Here is an 11,207-nt window from a genome sequence, read left to right as displayed (position 1 = left end):
GAGTCTTAGGAAACGCATTTTCTCTCTCATATTTGTTTTTCTCATCACTGTTTTGCAGCAGGATTCACGTTTTCTTTCCATTACTGAACTGTGCTAGGCCTGGAAAGGTTCTCATCCCCACAGTTACGCCAAATGGGTGCAGAAGAGATACAGCTTAGATCAGGTAGCACCAATGGTCTGCTGGCAGACTGGAAACCAGCTGAATTACAGGATCAGTGAACTTTAGCATTTGATCCTGCAAGTTGACATGCACCACTGCTTGATACGCACCTATTCCTTTCTCATGTGCTGATTCGAAGAAAATGCCTATGGCACTTAAACTGCTCCCCTTTAGGAGAGCAGACTCTGAAAGTGCCAGCTTTCAAGACAAAGGCTTGAAATAATTCACCTTCTGGATGGAAAAACTTCCACGTCACCAAAATGATACTTTTTGCTTTATTTGGGTTAATACGTGCCCAAGAGCCAACACAGGCTGCATCCTGTACTCGACTACTGACGAGGGCTAGACCGCGAGGCACCAGTCCAAGAGCGCTGCTATAGCATAAACACAGGCAATTCAACACCACCCGTCTTTGCTAGCAGAGAGAAGAGTTTACTTCTAGCTCCAAAGCAAGGCCAAGCCTTCACTTCTATTTCTAGAAGGTGCCTTGTTCATAGTTCAGAATATCACTTTATTTTTTTTCCTAAAGCAAAAGTATTGGGGAAGTTTCAAGTTTTCCTCCAAGCCACCCGTACAAGCTCCTTCAGACAGCTGATGCAATACTGGACGTGGACATTGGCTGCCTTGGCTCAACACTGATGACAGACAGTATTTACTAACCTCATCTAATAAGGATACCGTGCTGCCAAAGGATCAAGCCATTTCAATACAGAAGAAGAAAGCAGTAAGGGCTTACAGACCAGAAGCAGGATTTTTTTATTCTGCTTCTAGGTTCTCATAAAATAGGAGGGGTTGAAAAGCAGACTTTAAATCACCAAACCTCAGTTTCCTGCAAGAGGGTCCAAACTGGTGGAGAAAGGGAGAGAAATTTTGTGGCAGTAAAAAATTGCAAAGGTCTGAAGTAAGTAAGTACTTGTTTGTACTGCCTGCAGGAAGGAATTGAACCTGGCTGCCTTCAGAAGCCGCTTTTTGGAGGACTCCCTCAAAACTGGGCAAGACAACGCCATTTCATTTCCTCTATTATAAGGCAATAAGTTGAAATAAAATCCACCAGCAGCAACATCCATCACCTCTTGAGCCAGAAACAGCAGAAGCTAAGGAAAAGCTGTATTTAGTGCCTTCAACTAAGAAGCAATATTCTCACACATCTTTTAGAGGAACGGCAATGCTTTGATGTTTCATCAAAGCTTCAGTCATGGGGCTAGACCTTGGAACAAAAATGAGGCGAGAGAGGAAAAAAAAATAACCATAAGCACTGCCAGCAAAATCCTGTCACCGAATACCAATCTTAAGCACATCACTCATTGGAATGAAAAGCTCCTGTTTAACAAATCCATTCAAAATGCTTTATTAGGCACGACTTTAAATAACCCCACACCCACTCACCTTGAAGTATATAGGTACGCACATATGCATTTAGGAAGCCAAATTCTACCCACATGCTAGCAGAGAATCAGTCCCAGCTACGGTCAACCTGGTACCTTAGATCCTGAAGAAGGAAAACATCCCAGGACAAATTTGGGAATTTTAGAGGGAATTCTTACCACAGAGCTCAGTGGAGACGTAGGAGCAGCAGCAATGGCTTGTTGCTGTACATACGAAACAGGTCAGGAGCCCAGTGTGCCCGGTTGTGTCCAAAACCCACAGGAAGACCTCAGATCTTCAAGCTCCTGCAGTGCTACCGATGAGTCCTACCTTCCCCGCTCTGCCAGCCTGAGCCTCGGTTTGCCGGAGAAGTGAGCGCTCCCATGACTAGCTGAGGGTGTGGGCAGGGCCTGACTAGAAAAGCCTGACTAACTTCCACCATTATACCTGCAGAGGACACGAGGCGGTAAAAATCAGAGCCAATTTACACACAGTCACTCAAAGCCGAGCCTCGGAGGAGCCTGGGAGGCAGCAGAGATAGGAGATGAGAAAGCCTCATGGCCAAGGCCACACCTCTGCACCAATCTCCATGGGGAATCCAAGATCTAAGCTATTTCTCAACTCCTGAGTAAGGAGTTTACAGAGCAGGACTGAAGGCCAGCGAGTGAAATTAATCCCCAGACAACCCGGGCTGAACTTGCTCCACAGATCAGTCAGGAGCTCCAGCTCCTAAGGCTGTACGCAGTACGTGATGGCAGCGCTAATGCAGACATGCAGAGGGAGTATCATGTGTGCGAGAACATAATTAACCTGGGTCGGGTCTCAAGCCGAAATTAAGCTGTCTAAAAGGCAGGTTTACGAGGAGGATCACAGGGAGATGCCCCGAGGGCTGCCTGCTCAGCGGGAGATGAGATAGGGGACTCCATTACGCTGCGGCCTGAGAACGGCAGGCTTTGACGCTGAGCAGGGCCGTGCATGAGCAAACCACCAAAAACCTGTTGTTCTGCTCACTCTGTGCCATCGCAGGGTCTCAGAGAGCTTTGAGATCCTCACGGGTTACCAGATGTAGCAGCTTTGGAAAGTCTTTGGGAACGCCACAGCTGTAAGTGGCTCAGGAGACCATCAGCCAGCTGTTTTTTTTATTTGTTTGGGGCTTTCTTGGGCAATTTTTTGGTCATTTTTGTTTTGTTTTTCCCCCCTCCCATCTTCGATACTTCCTCAGTAGCAGCCAGCCATCTATTGTGTGTCAGGAGACACCAAGGGACCTGCTGGACTGCCACACACACAGCATCCCAAAACGAAAGATGCAGGTCATTCATGCCCCTGACTCTCTAACGTTGCAAAGACATTACAACCTCAACAGCAGAGCAGCACCCGCAGCTGCTGTGATTAAAAACAGTGAAAACACGGAAGCGTCCAGCCTCCCCTCCCCACACAGAAGGAAAACTGCGTGTGCAGCCCTGTAGATGGTGTGCTCTCTGACGTTTCCTCGTTTTTTCAGTTCTCCCCAACCCTGCCTGGACTCACCTGATAAGACGTGCATCTTCATTCAGAAGACCCAAGGAGCAAAATAGCTCTAGAGGAAAGGCTGCAGAATGAATGCCTCATCTGCATTTCTACCTGCTGTGGTCACAGACTTCAATTGTTTCCTCCCCTGCTTCCAGTTCCCTCTCTGCAGCCAGGGAGCACAGAGGGGCCACCACTACAGCCGAGTGAGGGCAGGGGATGTCACCCACCTCTGCACAGGCACAGGTAGAGCCGCAGAAATTAATCAGCTTGCCCAGCGCAATACAAAGAAGGAACAGGAGCTCGGTCTCAAAAACCTGCTCAGGATTTATAATGGGGCAGTCACAGCTTCCCTTCCTAGGATTACGTGTCCTCCTCGAGGCATCGTTATCTTTTGTTAGCACAGGACTTCTGATAAGGACTGGCAGAGAAACGCCGATCCCTGCTGCCTGGGCAGGAAGCCACCGCTTCGGCCAAGGCATGTTTTGTGGGAAAGACCAGGTGCCACCCACTCTGGCTCCACCGGCAGAGCTTTTGGCAGGCATCCCCCAATCCTCCTCGCTCCTACGCATCTCACGGGCAGACAGCAGGCACCTGCCAAGAGCCAGGGGCCAGCCCGTCCAAACCTCCCCGGCAGCCTGCTAAGGCTGCCAGCGCCAGATTAATGATGTACCTGAGCTGTGCTCCGGGACACGTGCCCCTGCAACCCTTGCCACCACATACAGATTTTTTTTGAAAAAAGTGCTGCTCGGGCTTCCAGAAAGCAACCAGAGGGTTGTGACGGGACAGCAACGAGCTGCCAACCAGCCTCGGGAAGGATGACGTGCCCAAATAAATGCTCTCCCTAACGCAGCACCTGAGCCTTACTTTGCTAACAGCGATCCCAAAAAAAACACCAGGTCCTGAGCAGGTCTTGGCTGCACGGGATGCGTTTTCCTGCTCTGGCACCCAACGCCCAGGCTTCGCCCATCTCTGTACCCCAAGTTTCTCCTGCTGCCTGCAGCACGAGCTGTCCGGCACACGGAGCTCACGTCTGGGCTTATCAGAGGGGCTTGTTTGATGGGCAAACACCGCGCTGGGCTGGCGGTGCCAACATGCTCCATGGTCAAAGGCTTTGGGATCAGGAGGGCAGGCAGGGGACAGGCGAGGAGCCTCTCACCTGCCGGTCCTACACCCAGCATTAGGGGCACGGCTCCCCAAGGGGCTCTCAGCCAAACACAGGCTTTGCCCCAAAAATTGGGAGAGGATGGAGGAGCTGCACTGGGAGACCCTCGGGGAGTCCGTGGGGGCTAAGAAGGAGAACGGGGAGAGGAGGAACAGCAGAGCCCTGCCTCCCACATCCTCCTTCATCCCCCAAATCCTTCTCCTCCTCTTCCTCCCTTTCCTTCATCCCCCCCCCCCCCCCCCCCCCCTCCTCCTCCTCCTCCTCCTCCAGCCCAGCCGAGGCTGCCGGGAGCATCCCCACCAGCCCCCTCCTTTACCCGCAGGCACCCCGACACATTAAAAAAAAAGAAGGTTTTCGTTTTTATCCTTTTTTTTTAAAAAAAAAAAAACCCGGGGTCGCACCCAAACCACCGATTTTCTCCCCCAAAAAAATGAACGAAAATTTAATGGAAAAAAATAAATTAAAAAAAAAATAAAAATATATTTTTTAAAAGGTGCAAAACAGCACAGAGCAGTCCCCAGCAGCCCCCCCTAGACCCTAAAGGGCTCCCCCTTACCGGGCTTGGCGGGAGCGCGGATGGCGGTGGCGGGAGCGCGGCTGGTAGCGGGAGCGCGGGCGCGGGGTTAAGAAGAGCCCCGGGGCCCCCCGAGGCCACGCCCACCCGGCGAGGGAGGGGGCGGCACGGCGCGCGGCGATTGGCTGAGGAGTGGGCGTCGGCGCCAGGCGGGCAGCCAATGGGTGGGCGGCGGGGGGCTGCCCGCTCAAGATGTCGGGCGGCCCCGTGAAGAGGGGGCGAGAAGGAGGAGGGGGTGGGGGGGGAGTGAGGGGGCTGTGTGGGGTCGGTGTGAAAATGTTAATAAAGAGAAATGGTGATTAATGAGGGTTTGTCTTAACCGCGTGGTTCGCCCCCGTGCCTCGCACGTGGTCCCTGCGATCGAAGGAGGTGGCTCTACGCCTCCGCAGGCTGATGCTGTGCCAACAGGCGTGCTGCGGGGTGTGGGGTGCTGCGTGAAAATGGAGGGTAAGGGGCAGGGTGGCTCGGTTAGGGTGGAAAAAGGCGGTGTGCGGCTGGGTGCGACCGGTCTGAGGCTGAACGGGCAGCCTTGGGGTTACGGAGAGGCCGCCCTGGCAAGGAAATGGACCATGAGTAGAACATGGGGTGAAAAAAACACACCCCAAAACACCCCCAAACAAGCAAACCCCCAAACAAACAAAAAGAATAAGGGAAAACACTGATAAACTCCAAACAAATCAAGAGAAAGGTGAGTAAAACAAATAAACAGCAAGGCTGAGGCATCTGTTCTACTGCATAGGCTAAAATGCACACTCAGGTCACAAGAAAAAACCCACAGTGAAGCATGAATACATTGCTTTCCCCCCTGCCTCCATCAGGACCGAAATGGATGTAAAACCCACGTTGAATTCTACGTTGTTATCCTCCTTTTCCTGAAGAAAGGCTTACTAGAAAATACAGTTGTTAAACAGGGCAATTATTTACTTTAAAACACGGTTCACCTAGCTATTTACGTCTGAAGCATGCATGTGAGGTTTGGTTTGCACAGGTATCCATTAGCACCGCTGGGAAAACACCTATTGGAAAAGCACGTGGGAGCAGCCCCCGGCTTGCCTCTGATGCTGCTAAATTACAGAATGGCACAGCTGGAATGCAGAGCATCGAAAGCACAGCAGAAGGAAAAAAAACCAAAACAAAACAAAACATGAATCCTTGGGCCTCAAACATGGCTACAACTTCCAGAAAATGGGTGCAAATCTTTGAAAAATGAAGGCGTACCCACCGAGCCCAAGGAGGGATAAACCACACCTTTTTTTCCTTATGCCTTTTAGGAAGGATCAAGGGAAGAGGCACTGAGTCAGCTCTTCTGTCTCAAGTGCCAGACTTGCAGCAGCCGCTGCATGTTCAGGCAGACGGGTGTTGAGATACGAAAGTGGCAGCACAGATGGGTTTGCCAGCTCCTTCAAACTGCGAGAGAGATACCTCAGAGAAGACTTGTAAGACCAAGCAACAGCAGTAGGCATGTTGGAAGCTATCTGAACATAATGTGTGATGCTAACGGGAATGCCATCTGTAATGGCACCACAGCTTTGTACTCAACAGCTGATCTCCTTCCCCGTGGCAGCAACAAGGTGAAGGTAAGCTTGCAATACTCAAAGAAAATGGGAGTTTTGTCTTGCCGTTGCTATGAGTAGCATTAAAATTGGTCACGGTGGCTGGAAATGGATATATAAAGCTTTCCTGACCCTACTGCATCCTAATTAGACAGTATGACCAAGCCCAATCAGTGGGGCACTTAGATTAATCTTCAAACCAGCCTTGTAATAACTCCCATAAACCAGCAATTCGCTGCCATTGTCATAAGTGGGGCCACTTAAACCATTTCCTGAGATTCAGGAGCATCTGCCAATGCTTTTCACATACGGAAAAAGGAGTTGCAGAAAGGGTTGGTGTATAATCAAGATTATTGCTTGATCTACACAGCAGTGATGTGATGCTGACCGAAACATTAAACAACTTGCTTAGAAATGGCAAAAATTCTTGTTTCTCATACCAGCGATGAATACACTTACTGAAGACTGAAAGGTAAAGGAGAAAGACACCAGCTGGACATCTGCAATCAATGACCAAAGGGCAAATGCTGTTGTGGTAGAATCCCTAATGGAGGAAGATCAGGTAGAGGAAGGTGTTTTTTGTTTTTTTTTGTGAATGAGTAATGAAGTGATCCAAAGAAGCACTGTGCAGTGGTGGTACTCAGAACCTCTTTGGGAAGGGAGTGCACTAGGTAATCCCATGAGCTCAAGGAAATATTTTTTATATAGAGGGAGGAAAAAGCAGCCAAAGAGGAGCCACTCCAGATTTTATTTTAACTTAGTGGGAGAGGCTGTAAACAATTTGGAGGACAATCATACTTCAGAACAATCTTTGACAGATTGGAGAAATGAGGTGGCAAAGTAAAATAGGACCTTGGCCAATAAGGACACATGCAAAATTTTACAGCTAGGCAGGAGCAATGAGCTGCTGGAGCAACCACTATCTGGACTGCAATTGTGTAGAATGGAATGTATGATTATAGTCATGCAAACTCAATGCAAGTCAACAATGACCCACTGTTGTGCAAAAAGCAAACACCATACAGGGTTACGCAAACAGGAATATAGTCTGCAGGACACATGGCACCCGGCGCTGGTGCGCTTAGTTGAGGTACCATGTCCAATCTGCCGTGCTGACTTTCGGAAAAGATATGGCCAACGTGGGACATGGTGTGAAGTGCACAACAAGAAATTGGAGAGAGAAACGGGACTCAAGAGGAAACACTGAAGAACAGAAAGCTGAAGAGGGGCAGAACTGGCTCCAGTTAGCTAAGGGGCAATAAGGAAGGGGATAAACCATTTTTCAAGTTCCTTCAGAACAGGAGGAAAGTGAAAAAGGTCAAAGTGGCAGCAATGAGGATTTAGGTTGGCCATCAGAATGACAAAATTACTCAGGTTGGAAGGGACCTGAGGAGGTCTGCAGTCCAAGCTACTGCCCAAAGCACGGTTAGTCCAGAGATCAGCCCAGGTTGCTTGAGCTTTGAACAGCTGGGTCTTGAAAGCCTCCAAGGACAGGGCCTGCAGCTGGTGCAGCGCCTGGCTGTCCTCACAGGTAAAATGTTTTCCCTGCACCCAGCTGGAACCTCCCCTTTCTGTTGATGACCTCAGTAAAGATCATGGCTTCTCTTCTGCCTGCAGGCACAAGGAGGCAGCTGCTAGGTTCCCCAGTCATCCCTTGCTTTGGCTGGGCAACCCCACAGGGCCACCGCTCCAGCTCCTTACTGTCTCCAAGCATCCACCCCAATAACTCCTATTTATTGATGACTTTTCCATATCAGGGGCCCAAAACAGTAGGCAGTTATCTCCCCTTCAGTGCTGAGCAGAGGGGAGTAGCCACTTTTCCCAGTCAGCTGGCTGTCCCCATGCATACTGCTGAGGATGCAGTTTGTCCTCTGTGCTGCTGGGGCGTGCTGTGGCCTCATGTCCAGCTTGTTGCCCTCTGCCACCCCCAGGGCCTTTCCTGCAGAGCCATTCCCCAGCCAGGCACTCTGTGCCCTGTCAGGGGCTTGCTCCACCTAAGAGCAGGACTTTGAGTCTGTCCTTGTTCAATTTTCAGGTGGTTTCTGCTGGCCCATCCCCTCCACCCCATCCAGGTGCCTGTGGAGGATGGTCTTACCCCTCTACCGCACCAGGCGCACTGCCCTGGTTTGATGTCATCCACAAACCTGGTGAGGACACGCTCCTTTTCTCCTCGAAATCACTGATAAACAAAATGTTACGATGGGACAGTTACTAGGACAGACAGACCCCTATGGCTCTACACTTGTGACTTGTATGACCCTCCAAGCCCAAATGACCCGGTTTTCACTCATCTGACAAGTCACCCATCCAGACTTTATAACGCAGCTTGGGTGGAGAGGGAGAGTGTCAGAAACCTCGCTCAAGTCATCTCCTAGCCCTACAGGAAGGACGTCAACCATCGCTCTCCCTTCACCTACAGATCTGTGCCCCTTTGCTGAAGATGGTCTTTTCAAAAAGTGTTGAAGTTGCCACCATGTGTGTGTTTGAGACTCACAGAGCTGGCTAAAGACCAAAGGCTCGCCTCCGTGCAACATAAGCAAGGAGGGCAATTAAAGGTCTCTGTTGTGGTCAACGTGGTCACGTGAAAGGGTCAAAAATCATGAGTCAAACCCCTCCAGCACAAAAAGACTGGTCCAGGCATTAATGAGGCTACTACTTGGTCAGATTTTGGCCTGGCTTAGATTTTGGAATTTGCCTTGCCCATCCGCAGCCCAGCAACAATTAATGCGATATTGAAGGCAGTGTTAAAGTCTGTAAGGCAGTCTGCTCACTTTCCATTTGTGCATTGTCCAGAAATCAGGTCTTCAAGTCCTGCCTCAGAGTCCCTTTGTCAAGTTTCTTCCTCCTGCAGCTGCAGAACATTTTTTTTCTCCACCAACACAAGAAGAGTGGAGGCATCTTCCATGTTCACTAAAGAGAAAGGAGGACGAGGAAGCGATGGAAGATGCACAATTGTTCTGATCTGTGCGGCTTTATCAACTTTCTCTTCAACAAAAATGGCCTAAGCTCTCAAGGGGAAAGAGGGATGGGCAGGAAGGGGAGAGCAGTCGCTCCTCCCCTGGCTCTTCCCGCGGCCCTCAGGCCCAGGAGGCATGCTGGTGCACCGGGCTGCAATGGCAGCAGCTGCCTCCTCCCTCCTTTCTCCTGGCTGGAATCCCAGACAGCTCCAGGAAGAAAGGGAGAATGAATGGTCTGAAATACAGCCAGAATTCAGCTGCATAGGTGGCAACGTTTGAAGTAAGTCAGGCGCTGGCAGAAGCACAGCAGGCCTAAACCTGGCAGACTACAGGGTTTTCTGTGAAAAACTGAGGGGCAGGGAGATTGGCTTGATTGCTGTGCGCTGCCTTTCTCCCACTTTGCCTTGTAGCCACTAAAACCAGAGCAGAAACCTTTTTTTTTTTTTCTTTTTTCTTTTTTTTTTTCCCTCCAGACCTAACTAACAGAGTAACTTTGGAAACTGTGGCAGCCGGAAGCAAGCCAATGACCTCCAGCACACTGACGGTGCAGTGCTCAGGGAAATAGCCCTCTGCAAGCCTTCTTCAAAACTCATGAGTCTATCCCAAAGGAATACCTGAATCGATAACTTCTCTTGCCAGTGGGGACAGCTGTCAGAGCTCTGAATATTTTTAAGGTACTGGGATCAAAGGGACAACCATACTCACGCAAACTGTTCCACAGGGCTCCATCTCGCCCGCGAAGTCGCTGCCCACCGTTTTACCAGGAGTTATCACCTTTCTGCTCTGCTGATGTACAAATGCACGTAACTTGTCTTTAGTCCTGTCAAAATAATCCAGTTAGAAAAGCAAACCCCAAAAGCAAAGCTACAAGAGAAGTGCTGAACCCGATGGCCACTGGAGCACCACGTAGTCGTTTGTGCCTCAGCAGATCGAGGTGAGATAAGCAGCACGTTTCCCTTTCCCACTTTGTGTATGTTGAAACTAAGACACCGGCTACCAGAGCGTTTGTTGGCATACCTGGTTTGTTAGCTCTCACCATTCAACCCATTCTCGTAAATCTAATTGACAGTTGAAACGGAGCAATTGAGTTGACACCTTTTTGGCAGTAACCCCCAGCAGGAAGATGGAGGAGGACAAGGAACCTTTTGAAATGGTGCTGCTGCTGCTGAAACAACGGGTGAAGATAGCAGTCACTATTGGCTCTTCTCGCTGGAGGATATGATTTTACAAGAAATTAAACATGACGTGCATTACCAGATCAGATATTTATGACTGATGAGCACATTGCTGACAAGGAAGAATCATCCACGTACGTGTAGTTCAGGACACGTGCTGTTTCCCCATACACGTGGATTTAACAAATCAAAAATTGCACAGAGAAAAAAACTGGAGACATTTGTAAATAAATACAATAAAATTGGCCAGTGGAATGAATTCAGAAATACTCCTGCAAAGTTTTAGAAAGCATCATGTGTCAATTCAAGATTGAGATGTACTGATGGTTCTACAGATAGTTGGCTGCAATTTTGAGTTCTTTTAAAATGGAAATTCATGCATTCCAAGGTAAAGTTATGCACTATAGTAATACAGCCCTGCTTCGTCCTTGCACTGAATAGTAAATCAGCACAGCTATAAATATTCTCCTCTGTGACAGCCTTACCAACAAGGTATTACTTCCTTACCAGCTGAAGTGAGCGCACACCGACATGGCTCCTATTTTCAGCTCTGACTTTCCCAGAACAGGGCATTTTTTCAGACCAATCATAAATATTGCAGCCACTGGCGGTTACCAGTGCTTGGAGAACCAAGCGATTAACATTCCCCCCATCTGCTATGAAAACAGTTTCTGTTCTAGTATGTTAAAGACGACACATTCAGCTTAAGCTGCAATTGTAAAAGACAGTGGGAGTTAATGATCGTTGTCCAT

This window comes from Netta rufina, assembly GCF_964035555.1.
Source record: "Netta rufina genome assembly, chromosome: 1".
Classification (NCBI taxonomy): Eukaryota; Metazoa; Chordata; class Aves; order Anseriformes; family Anatidae; genus Netta; species Netta rufina.
The sequence above is the reverse complement of the archived record's forward strand: the minus strand, read 5'-3'. Positions refer to the sequence as shown.